Here is a 13,257-nt window from a genome sequence, read left to right as displayed (position 1 = left end):
TGTGAACATCCTTCATATGAATTATCAATTGTTGGTTTAAAATATCTTTCAACTACTTTGAATAAATCGATTAAAAAGTATGCATGTATCAGATTCTTCAAACAATTAATCCTTTGAAGAACTCAAATTGATTTTTCAAACCTTCAATACTCATTTTTTCATTGATGTTTGAATTTAGATGATGATGTTGAGAAAAACCCAAGGAGTGACCTCGTGCTTGAGTCTTGAATACCCCCCTTTCATATTCTCCTCTGAAACTTCATTCTAATTTTAATAAACTACTTAAATTCCTTATATATATATCATTATTTCTAATGTTATTTATATCTCATAATAACATTATAATTTGTAACTCAACATACAATATTTTATCAATAGTCAAATCAAGCTTTTCTAACTATATTAAAATTTCATATATACCTTCATACCATTCAAATGAAGTGACTTACATTTCTATATATATTGGTGAGCCTGGTCGGTGAAATATGATGCCCATTGATACCCCTTGAAGAGGTATGGGTGTTGACAATTGGAATATTCTTCTAACTAGCAAGTATGATCAACATGCCAAGATTCTATTTTGGACGACAAATATGATCAACTTGTACCAAGAATGCACATTTTTATACTGAAATGACTTAGGTCCTGTATTGGCCAATATCCTTTGGTCTTAGTGTAAATCCCACCTTCGGTCATCCTTATAGTTAGGGTGTGAGTAGTGGATACAGATCAGTCATGTGATATTGAAGCTCGAAATAATCGTCTTTTGCAGATCAGCAGCAATGCAATTTCATAACGATGTCATTCATGAGCTTCATGCTTGTGGAGTGAATAACAACTTCGACCTATAGTTGTGACAACAAATTCATGGCTGAGTTAATCTTCTTGATCGATCTCCATCAGTGATCCTCCACTGCATTGATTGGTTCCATTCTTGACAATACAATTTGTAGATATTTCGAGACTACAAGGTACAGATAATTTGGCATTTCATCATTGTTCATACTACAAGTCATTATCTTTGATAATATTTTGTATTAAGTTGCTGTTGTCTTCTTATGTTTATACTATATCACTACCTTATAAGTGACGATTATTATCCTTACAAGAAGCTTCCATTTGATGTCAAAGCCATGTATAATATCCAACAATATCTCCTTTCATGCGTTCAACAATGATTTCAAGTAACTGCGCTAATGGTATGAAGTGCTTCCTTGTCTTTATTCCACAATGGAACACAATTCCAAAGATATGTATGTACGATCCTTAGAATTTCACAAGTATCTATAGTTTCACTACCATTTGCCATAACTTATCTCTCAACTCATGAGAGATTCCAGATTATAATTCTCAAGCAACATCAAACCTGATGTTTCATATATACATTGTAGTTTTTACAGGATACTGTAGCTTTGAAAGGAGTAAATTGTCAGATAGGTTCTTCAAAAATATTCAATAGAAGCAGAAGTCTTCAATGGATAAATTAAGAAAATAATATATTTATATGCTATCAGATTTTAAATATTCACATGTTAATAAAGGTCTTTTACGAAGTCTTTGTCTATGTTGCTTTGCCAATTAGCTCCTCCTCATATAGTAATTTCATGGTGACCATATTACTTGGAACTAAAATTTATCTTCAATCTGGAGTCTGTATAAGTCCTGTATTTATTCTTTGTTGTAGGTTAGATGCGGGGTCAAGTAAAAACACCTTGCTTTCTATTACTAATCAATGCATAACTAGTTATTTGTGATGTACAAGGAAATGCAACTACTGTTGTATGTTTATCATTCTAAGAAAATGACCTACTCTGATATCATGAAAAAAAAATGGATTGCTGTAAATGTATTAACACTACTATGATATGTGGTATGTGTGTTCCAAAGACATTTTTTCTTATATTAATCAGCATATGTCATGAATAGACATGTCCTTCTAAGAGACATGTCTCTTTGTTAATTAATAATTAATATTATAACATATAATTATATAATTATAACAATATAACCATAGTTATATTATTATATCAATTATATAATAAACACACATATATAATTATACCCCATTATATATATATAAGATAAAGACACCCGAATTGACTAAAACTTTAACAACGTTTGACATCAATGATAACATAACAATTATTCCAATTGTAGTTTTCAATAGTTTTTACCCATTGATCTTTAATTATCGACGCATATTCAGATTGGTGTCTTGGATTTGGGTTGTCTATGCACTTAGCCACATGTTCTACTGATTTTTCTTCATGTAGAGAGAGTGAAATGTTGTTACTAGTCATAGTCATGGTAGAGGGTTGTGGTTGACTATTTTATGCTAATAGGTTGGACACTACGCGAGTTAGATTCCCAGTTCATGGATTTATTCATGGTTTCATGGATTTTGGCATGACATTATTAGATATATAGGTACTTCATTAATGTTCATTGGTTTGGATTCCTGATTTGGTTATGGTGGTATATCTTCTTGCTTTGAAGATCATGATTTTTTTTTTGAGTTCATGATGTGCACTTTGATTCCTTTGATAGTTTTATGCCTTGGTTGATTCTCATGGTCAAATGATGATTTTCAATATGATGTCATGGATATCTTAGATACAAAGTTTAGTGGGAGCTTGTGACAATGATGATGTGGCACTATAGGATTAGTTCCTAGTTTGGTTTGTATCTTCTTCGTTTCACTTGGTACTAACACTTTGGTTTTGTGTGTGTAGACCTATAGGATATTCATGTAGGAGATAAATATTATGGTGCCATGGGTAACTTGGTACCTTAGTTGAGTGGGAGTTTTTGGAATTGATATGTTTATTTAATGGTTTGCAAATGTTGGAGGATTTCTTAGATATTATTTATATAGAAGTATCTTTGACATTTTCATGGTGCACTTGTCGGTAATAGTTATCTTCATGGTGTGTGGAGATGGTTACATCTTGAGGACTTGTGGGGTTCTTGGTAGAGGTGTGGTTTATTATTTCATTTGGCATGTTATCCTTGTGGTAGGATGGTTTCATTATTATGTTATGGTATATTCTTGATACACATTTAGAGTTTTGACATGTTATGATATGTTCATATAGATAATGCTACCTCTTTGGTTGAGATGGTTAGATAATGTTGTCATTTTTATGTTCCTGAGGCCATGATTAGAACTTTGACATTGATTTTGGTTTAGTTTCTTGGTATTGCATAAATCGATCATTTGCTGGATAATTCATGATATTGCTATGTTACATTTGGAGTTAGCATGGACTGATAAGTTACATGTTCTCATATAATTAGAGATGATGATGATGTTGATTTCTCTTGTGATTACAGATGTATTTGTTGGGAGAGTTGATAGTTTTAGTAGTAAGTCTAAGGAGCACTCACCCAATATTGACTTGAGAGGAGATTATTCTTAGACAAGTCTTGGTTGGAGACTTGGATATCTTGACGAGCATTCTCATTTCCCACTCTTGGTTTACTCGACAATTTACTACTTGAGAGGTATAGCCCATTGTTAATTTAAGGTGTTTTATGTTTATTATTGTCTTTCATTGATATGGATCTTGAGCTAAGGTATAATTTAGTTTTGAAGGGTTTATTTGAGAGATGGTTTAGCATTGGTTATCTTTGCATGCATATGTTTTTATGTTGGTTGAGTTTGCACTTTAAGATTCACAACTCTCATATTTTAATCACTTGGGTTCCCCCTATTTGAGATGCAATTCTCATAGATTCAGTGGAGTTGTAATTAATCGACTAGGCAAAAAGTGTAACCATTTCAAATATTTATTAGGACTACATCGATTGAATTTTAAATTTGATCATTATAAAATATATACTTCCTCCATAATAAAATCATTTTGGAGGAAGAATAAAACCATCTTCTATGAGAATATTGACATTTCAATGAGATAAAGAACATCCAAAAAGATAACCAAGACCAAAGAGAAACCATGCAAGTCATAACATGTATCGTGTCCTTCTACACACACCTCTAGATGTAAACTATGTCGAGTTTTAGAAGAATCCTCAAGATGTATGAGGTCTTAGAAAATTGAACATGAATCTTGAACACATAAGTATGATCAATTTGAAACATTCAATATGACATCTCAAGTGTTTGAGACTCATGAGTTTCAATCTCCAAAAACTCAAATTTCTTCTCTGAAGTGAAAGAGACCTCCTCCAAATGTTTTATCAAATGACCCATAGTTATATCAAACATGAAAGAGTGACCAACTGAACAATTATCATCCTCAAAAGATTTTTGGAAATGATGTCTCACAAACCTTCAATGTAGGACCTAATAAAAAATCATACAATTTCCTTCAAAAAGTCATCTCTAGGAACAATAACTAGAAGACAAGGAATATTTTTCTTCCTCGAATCACAAGAATCTATGGTAATGTAGTATAAGAATCATCATGGAAAATGTTAGGAGTGATCTCAATATAAGAAGTAGGAGCTATAACTGGAGGTTCTAAACCTTTTGTGAGTGTAGGAACATGTGGATCTCCATACATATCCCAAAGAACAATCCAAAGATTAGGAATAGCCTTCATTATATCTTCATAGTCATCAAGGGAATCCATAACATCCATATCCATATTCCAATAGATAACATTGAGAACTTTTGTGCAAGAGTTTAGATCATAAGGAGGACTAGTAGATCTATGCTCATACAAATAGGACAATAGATTATTCTCACTAAGTTGACTGAGAACTAAATCACTTTATTGTTTATATTTCTCTTTTTTCAGTGCAATTAAATAATCTATAATGCACTTCTCGTATGAACTATTGAGATCAACTAATCAATGCACCCCCAATATACAATGAATCTCCCCAAAATGGATGACTTTGGCACTTTGTAAGTAGTGTATTTACAATTACTACTTGCTAAAATTGGAAAAAGTTGACTTTTGATTTTAATTATTGCAACTAGAAAATTAAGGGTATAGCATACTCAAAAAAATTAGACACAATATCACTCAACGATATAATCAATTATAAGTGCCAAAATAGGCCAAAATGGACAAAATGTTGTAAGCACCATGTCAACTAAAATATTTTCCAAACCGATATTAGATCTAGAAAGTAGACAAAAAATCACAGACTTACACTTGAAAATATGTCCATATAAAACCAAATGAATCCTCTAAAGTTAAAACAATTGGGATTCATAAATTTGGAAAAAAAAAAGGATTAAAGGTCACAAACAATTTGCAAGAGCACACAATTCTACCCCAAAACAAAACACATTGCTCAAAAAAAGGAGTTTGAATGGATGAGATATTATTGTTTAAAAATTACCTCTGTAATTATATTTTTGAATCGTGGTAATTGCACCTTAAAAATTCAAATGGATCTAGGTTTTCCTTAGATGTCAGATTGGGATGAAACAAAAGTTGATTTAGGGGTTTATGGACCTCAATGTGATGCTAGCCTCTAATTTGCACTAGTAAGCTCTAATCTTCACCTACGACAAAATTCTCTCCAAGTAGGCTATACAATGACACCCCTATAGATCTGATACCATGTAAGAATTAGCCCAAGGAAAAAGAATAAAAGTTCCAAGATCTAGAAGCTCAATTGATAGCACAAATGAGAGATAAACAAAATGATGATCAATTGATTGATTCAATAATGATTGAATAATGCATGAAAAATAGAAGTGATGCAAGAGATAACCTATCAACTAGACAAGGTGCAATCACATGTCCAAATATGTTGGATAATCCTCCATTGTACAACAAAGTACATGCAACATGTGCAACAATGAGAGTATGATAATGTGATAGGAGAAATAAGTGGCTCTTACACACAAAGAGGTATGAGATGGAAATTGATATGCAAATGCATTATTTTAAGTATAATTAAGTAAAATGTAATTAGGATTTTTTGATTACACCAACACTTATTCATCTACTAAAAATTAAACAAGAAGAAAACTATGAACCTAAATTTTTTGTATAGAGTATGTATATATATTCATTTTTATGTGTATTGATTTTATATTTTTCTTCTAATGTTATTATATAAATACAAACAAAAGCTAATATTTATTTTCATTTATATAACCTCCTCAACCACTAAAATTATGCACCTCATGTACTTTTGGGAGATCTGAAGACATCTCCCTCTCAATGGGGTTAGTCTCCTCCTTAAGGACATTGACATGTACATAACTATTATAGAAACAAGTCTTGTAGTTCCCATTATTATTTACCATCTCATCATAAATTTGGAGGTCAAAATCTCATGGTTGGTCACACAAACTAGCTCACCTTATTTAACTCCAAATAATTGTGAGAAGGGTGCTTCTAGTTTTTTGGATAATAACAAAGTTCTTAGTTTGGGTTGAGCCATTTCTCTCACCAAGAATTAAATTTAGCCACTGCATGGATAACGAGATCATGAAGAATGAGACATTATGGATTTGGAGCCAATTCTTGATGGTTAGGACTTGTTTGTACTAAGAAAAGGACTAGTTGTTATAACACTTGTTGAATGCCTAATATTTTGGAAAGTACTGTACTAATAGTTGTGAATTTAAATTTGATATTGTTGATAATGACTACTCTTAATTGAATGAAATGTATCCTTTAGATCTAAAAAGTAACAAATTACATTATAATACAATGTGATTAAGTGCTCTACTATTAGTCTTACTTTTGTCTTTGTACACTAGTATTAGTCTTACTCTCTTGGTCCATTCTTGATGCAAAAATGTTGATGTTGTATCATAGGGTAAGTGCACCAAGTTGTGGTGCCAAAAGGAGGGTATAAGTGGACACCTTTTTCTTGAAATTAGCAATTTCTGGACTTCAACAAGAATTTGAAGATAGTTACGCTCAAAATTTTAAGATATGATAAAAAATAAAAGTCGTAGTCCTTTGAATCAAGTTTCTAAACTACTAATTTTTTTTCAAAATGGTTTAGTTTTAGGTCCTCAAGAAAGGGGGCCACAGAAAGTGGTACTGTTTATTCCAAAAAAACATAACATAGTACAAAGTGTGGCCCCACTAAAATTTTAACTTTTTTTTTTGAAATTCTTTAATTGGTTTAGTTAAAAGTTACCTAACACTATGTAGTTTATCCCAGATTTTTTGGGTAATTTTATAATGTGTTTTTTTTTTAATGAATTTTTTAATTAGACACATCCCAAAAATGTGAAATATCTATGTGCTCCCCCTAGAATTGATTAAAAACTAATCTAAAATCTAAACTTCTTTTTTTCAAAGTGTGTAGAATGGAGTCTAGTTTCTAAAAAACTAAGTTGTTACAAAATTTGATGAATGAGCTAAAATCTAAAGCCCAATTAGTACATGTTGGTTTTTGACAAAAAATGGACACATTCAAAAGAAATTATAGATGAAAGGCTTGAAACAATTCAAATAAAAAATAAATTATATGGTTGTGTAGCTAACACAGAGACTTACAATATCATGTAACCTGATTTTATCGATGCTCAACCACGAGGAAATTGGAAGGAGAGCACACAAGAAAAATTAATCATTTTTTGTATGTTTGCAAAAAAACACGTCTTAGACCAGTTTATAGACTCCAAAGCTTTGGGTTGGATCACCAAGGAAAAACCAAACATTAGGCTTCGTAGAAAGCAAAGCTTTGAATAGCGCATGCACCCTATAGTGCATATGCACTATAGCACTCATGCACAATTTAAAGCCTTTTAAATTTACTTCTAAATAGCGTGTATGCACTTTGTAATTTTTTTTGAAAAGTGCACACATGCTTTAATGCATGCACACTATAGTGTGCATGCACTATGGCTTGGCATACCCAAGCCATACCGCGTGCGCACTATAGTGCATATGCGCTATAGCGCATGCACACTTTTCAAAACTAGAAAGAAAAAAAAAAATGTCATCTTTTTGGCACCACAATTTGGTGCACTTACCCCATATTTGATAATGTAGTCACAAAATCTTAATTATGAGCAAGAAACTTACCAAATAAGACACTATAATTTTGAGTTAAAATCTTTACACAAAATTTTGTAAACCACAAAATAAGAATGCTAAATGTTCCATTTTCTCTCATGAAAAAATAAATTCTTAAAAACTATTAATTTTAGTATATACTCACATGACTACATACATTAATAAATTTGATTGGAAAACTACATAACAACCTACTTATCAAAATTAGTACTTAGATTGAAAAAAAAGTGGTTCAATTTTTCACTTTGCTAGGGTTTCATACATCTCTTGTGTATGGCTCTTTGTCTGAGCTTTCCTCCTAAGTCTACCATCTATCATACCACATTTAATGCGAGAGTTTTTAGGACTAGTTTATAATGGCCTTGACCAACTGCAACCCAATAGTTGATATTGGTGTTAGCACTGCTGCTTCGGATAGCCATGACATCTCCTCTAAACAAACATCTTCACAAGTTCATCCTGAAGGTCTTCCACAAGGTAATCTCGATATTACCCTTCCTTTGCAAGAATTTGATGTTGCATGTGAATGGTTAGAACAATATAATTTGATAGGGTATTTTGTGGGCAGGTCTCCTCCTGAAGCCATACTTAGAGATTGGGTTACTAAGAGCTGGACTCCTCACAGAGTCCACTTGGAAGCTGTGAAAAACCTTACCAAAGGTTTTATTTTTATTTTGCTTTGATAACTCGTCCCAGGCTGATGCAGTGTTTGGAAATGGCCCTTGGTCAGTTCGTTCCTCCTTGCTTGTGTTCCAAAGGTGGTCACAAGAGTTTACAGTCGCTGATGACAAAAATCTTAGGGTTCCTATTTGGGTCAACTTGAGTTTCCTAGTCTCCCCCTACCATGTTGGCCATTTATTGAGTCCATTGCCAACACTCTTGGCAACGTTATTACTAAGGAATGTGAAAGTTTTTTCAATACTCATCCTAAAAAATGTGTGTGCGTTAAGGTTGATCTCTCCAAGGATCTCAAGGATTTTTTGGAGATTCAGGTTGGTTCCCACACCTTCTCTTAGAAGGTGCTTTATTTGAACCTACCAAACACCTATTATAGGTGTCAATCAATGGAACACAAGATCAAAGATTTCCCTTTGGAAATGCCTAGGGTTAAATCCCCACCCAAGGATGCTCTTGTTAACCCAGTGAAAGGAAAAGAATAGATAAATGGACCACTGTTGGGCACAAGGGAAAGGCTTCTACAGCCCCCAAACAATCGAATGTTGCTTCAGCTTCTACTCCTCCTATGTAGAATAGAGCCCAAACCTCAACCATTGTAGGGTCGTTGATGGTTTCATTGGACTCAATTCCTATTGTTTCACATGATTCAAACCTTGTTGTTTCATAGGGGATCAAGATAGCTATGAGAGCTACCACTCTTGTAGTGGTTCACACTATGTTTGTTGCATCCTCCATTGAGACACAAAATTTATGACATTCTTGTAGTCCTCCTAGGCATGCTAAGAAACTAGATGAGAAGCGGAGAGTCATCACTCCTAGAGGGTTTCCCTCTAGCCTCAACATGAAACTAGTGGAGGTGGTGTAGTTGCTCTTCTGTCACCTCATCTTCATTCTATTATTATTTCACATGGTTCTAAACCCATGCACAAAATTATTTGGCTTTTTCTTTCTATCAATAATCATTCCTTTGGTATAGTTAATATTTATGCTCCCAATGATGCTATGGAAAAATCTCAACTTTGGTGCTAGATGGTTGACAACTTGCCTCCAACTACTTGGGTTATGTGTGATAATTTTAATATGGTAGAGTTGGCTTCTAAAAAGGAAGCTATTTTGCCTTTTCGCTAAACAACTTGGGAAAGGGAAGCATGGTACTACATGCACAATAAATTGGGCCTTTTTGATCCCAATGCTAACCACTGCTAGTAGAGTGGGATCTAGCACACTTGGTCTAATTTTTGAGCTAGCTCTGGTAGTATATTAAAATTTCTCCATCGTGCCATGATTATTGCACAATCTTTTTTCTCCTTTTTTGAAGACCAAGAGTTACCTATCATTCCTTTGCCAGATGTGACATTATTAGACCACTATCCCAGTTAAATTACCATTTCATGGAAAACTATTGTCCAATGAGCTTTCCGAATGAAAATTTTCCTCAACACGTTAGTGTTGACACATACTTCCACTATTTCTCACATCTTATGTATCTAGAATTTGGTGTCATGTCCCCATTCTCAAATAGGTTGGATTCAATGGTGGAATGATGTTGTTACTAGAAACACTAGGTTTCTTCATATCTATGGGAGACAATTGGCTATTTTTAGAAAAAATCTTATGAAGCCAATACCAAGGCTCTTAGGAAGGCTTTAGAAGTTCTTACCATTAACCTGTTTGATTCTAATCTACAAGTCTAGCTTGAAAAGCTTCATCACGATAAACAAATTGTTGATAACTATGTTTCTTAGGGTGCCCAAATCAAATCTCACCTCCATTGGTTAGAGGTTGGGGATAAAGCTTCTAAAAAATTCTTCAAGGCTCTTAGAGCTTGTCATACCAGCTTTGGGATTGAAAAGATTAAACATGGAAATTCCATTCTTTCCAATCTCCTTGACATCCTGTAAGCTTTTGTACATCATTATGAAAATGTGTTTTCTTTGCATGGAAATTAAATTACCCAAGAGGAAGCTCTCAGAAAGTGTAATTATGTTACTCCAAACCACCTAGTGGTCGAGCAATGAGCTTTTTGTGAATAAATTCTCACCATTAGGGACCTTAAGGAGGTTGCCTTTTCTATGGCAGATGACAAGTCCCATGGGTGTGATGGGTTCCCCTAAAAATTTTACAAACACACACAAAGTCTATCTTGAAGCCTACCACACTAAGAGTCTAGGAGCCATCATTAACAAAAGGGAACAATAAATTCATACCTAAAGTTGGAAACCTTGAGGATATTTGTAATTGGTGGCCCATCATGTTGCTTAATGTGTCATACAAGATCATTTCTAATGCCTTATCTCTCAAGATTCGACATCGTCTTCCCTTAATTGTGCACCTAGAGAAAAATGGTTCTATCAAGTCTTGGTATATTCTTGACAACATCATTGTTGTTTGGGAATACATGGAGTGGGCTCACAAATCCAATCAGTAAACTCTATTTTTGAAAATTGATTTTTCCAAAGCTTATGATTGAATTGGATGACCCTTTATTTTGGCTATGCTCGAGGCTTTGGGTTCCATCCATAACTTTCTTCAATCTATGGAAATGCTAATTCTTGTATTACCATTCATAGTTCTCAATCTGAAGCCTTCAGGCTCTTTCGATCGATTTGACAGGGTTTCCCTCTAGTGCCGGTTTTGTATGTTCTTGCTGTTGAAGTTTTGGGTTACTTACTTTCCCACTCTATTTCTTTTGGCTTGATTCATGGAATTTCCTTGCTTGAGTCTTCTTCTTAGCTTGCCAATGGTCACTTTGTTGATGAATCTTTTCTCACTCTCTTGGAGGATGAGGAAAATATCACTAATGCCTTGTAATGCTTGGACACTTTTCATCAAGCTTCTGGGTTGGCTATTCAATGGCACAAGACGCTCTTCTACAAAAAATCTTTTCTTCTCGAACCACCCTAGCTTTCTCAATTCGAGTGGAAATAGTTTACTCATGGGGAGATATTCTATTTTCTAGGCATCCCCTTCACCTTTCAAGCTTCTCTAGTGGAATTTTGGAATGTTGTGCTCATGAAAATTGAGAAAAAGCTTGGTTACTAGATTATTAAACCCCTTTCTCTTATGAGGAAATTTAAGGTTTTCTCAAAGGTGCTGGCATCTACTCATGTGTATTTCTCTTTTTGCTAGGCTCCTTTCAAAGCCTCCTACCTCAAGCTAGAATGTTTGCTCCATGACTTTCTTTGGGCTTCTGGGTCTGAACATCATGGTTTTCATAGGGTTGCATGAAATTTTTGCTATCTCCCCAAAGAGTCTAGTAGGATTGGCCTTCTTTCCACACAAAAGCAAGGGCTTTCTCTTTGTGTTAAGTGGATTATTCATGCTCTCACTAATGAAGAAGCTTGGAAAGTGTTGGTTTGACACTGTATCTCTTTTGGATTCCTTGTTAATAGGCCTCCATGGAAGGGGATTGATCTTCAAACTCTTCTCATCATGCAAGAAATTGTTCATATCTAGGGCTCTTTTGTTATCAAAAGCATCTAGAAGGCTTGGAAAGTTATGAAGCCTTAGCTTTGCTAGGATGGTGATGAGTTTCATGATAGGCTTTCTTTGAATCAACAGAATCTTTGGTGGTCCCCACCATTTTCCATTCAGGGTATTCCTCTGGCCAAGACTCAAGGTGCTAGTGCTCTGCATTTTTGAAATGTGACATCAAGACTCCTAAAGATTTTTTTTCCATCATCTCTATAAGTCTTAGATCTTGGGAGAATATTAAGGTCCATTTCTATCTTTCTCATCCAGATCAAAAAACTTTTGATCTTTTGATCTCTACCATTTCGGATCACTTGATTCACAAGGTGGGCATCTAGTCTGTGCGACCTTGGTGGAAAGACTGGAAGTGGTATCCTGCCATGCCTTCCACTAGTTACAATCCTAGCGTAGGTTATCACTAGCTTTTTCTCCATCTTCCTATGGTGGATACTTTCAATCAACACTAGCATCTTCAGTCTTTTACTTATCATTGGAGGATGTGATTAATTACTATTGGGAGTGCTATCACAGAGCTAAAGATTGCCCATCTTTCTTAGTGCCTACTATTTCAAGGGCTTCCCCTTGGGTTGTGGCTCAAGCATATTGATTTTCTAGATCTTATTAGAATATATAGTCCATTGATATAACTGAGAGGGGGGAGGTGAATCAGTTATCCAACTATTATCAGAGTTCTCAACTTTAAACAAACTTAACCATATGAGTAATATAAGCTAAAATGACAACAAGATACTCATACACAATAACACTAGATATGTTAACTAGGGAAAACCTTGATCAAAGGGAAAACCCCAGTGGGGAAGGTACCCATAAGATGATGTACTAATATCAATATTCCTTGTTAGAGGATGGACCCTATTAGGAGTCTATGAATACATTCTGTATATATGAGTCCCTATTAGGAGAATTTGAGTCCTTGTTAGGAGTTGTGGAAGATAGTTTGACCCACTTCCCAAATAGCTTCAAGGGCAAGTCTAATGAACCCACTGTCCAAATGATCTCTACATTATTCCTTGTAGAATAATAGAATGGTACTATACTATTCCTTCCTCTTTCTTTGTCCTATCAACCAGACTTCTGCTCCTTGTGATCTTCTAACTAGATCACAAAAATCACATCCAAT

This window comes from Cupressus sempervirens, chromosome 5 (genome assembly GCF_028749045.1).
Source record: "Cupressus sempervirens isolate cs-2001-9-10 chromosome 5, ASM2874904v1, whole genome shotgun sequence".
Taxonomy (NCBI): domain Eukaryota; kingdom Viridiplantae; phylum Streptophyta; class Pinopsida; order Cupressales; family Cupressaceae; genus Cupressus; species Cupressus sempervirens.
Note: the sequence above shows the minus strand (reverse complement) of the source record.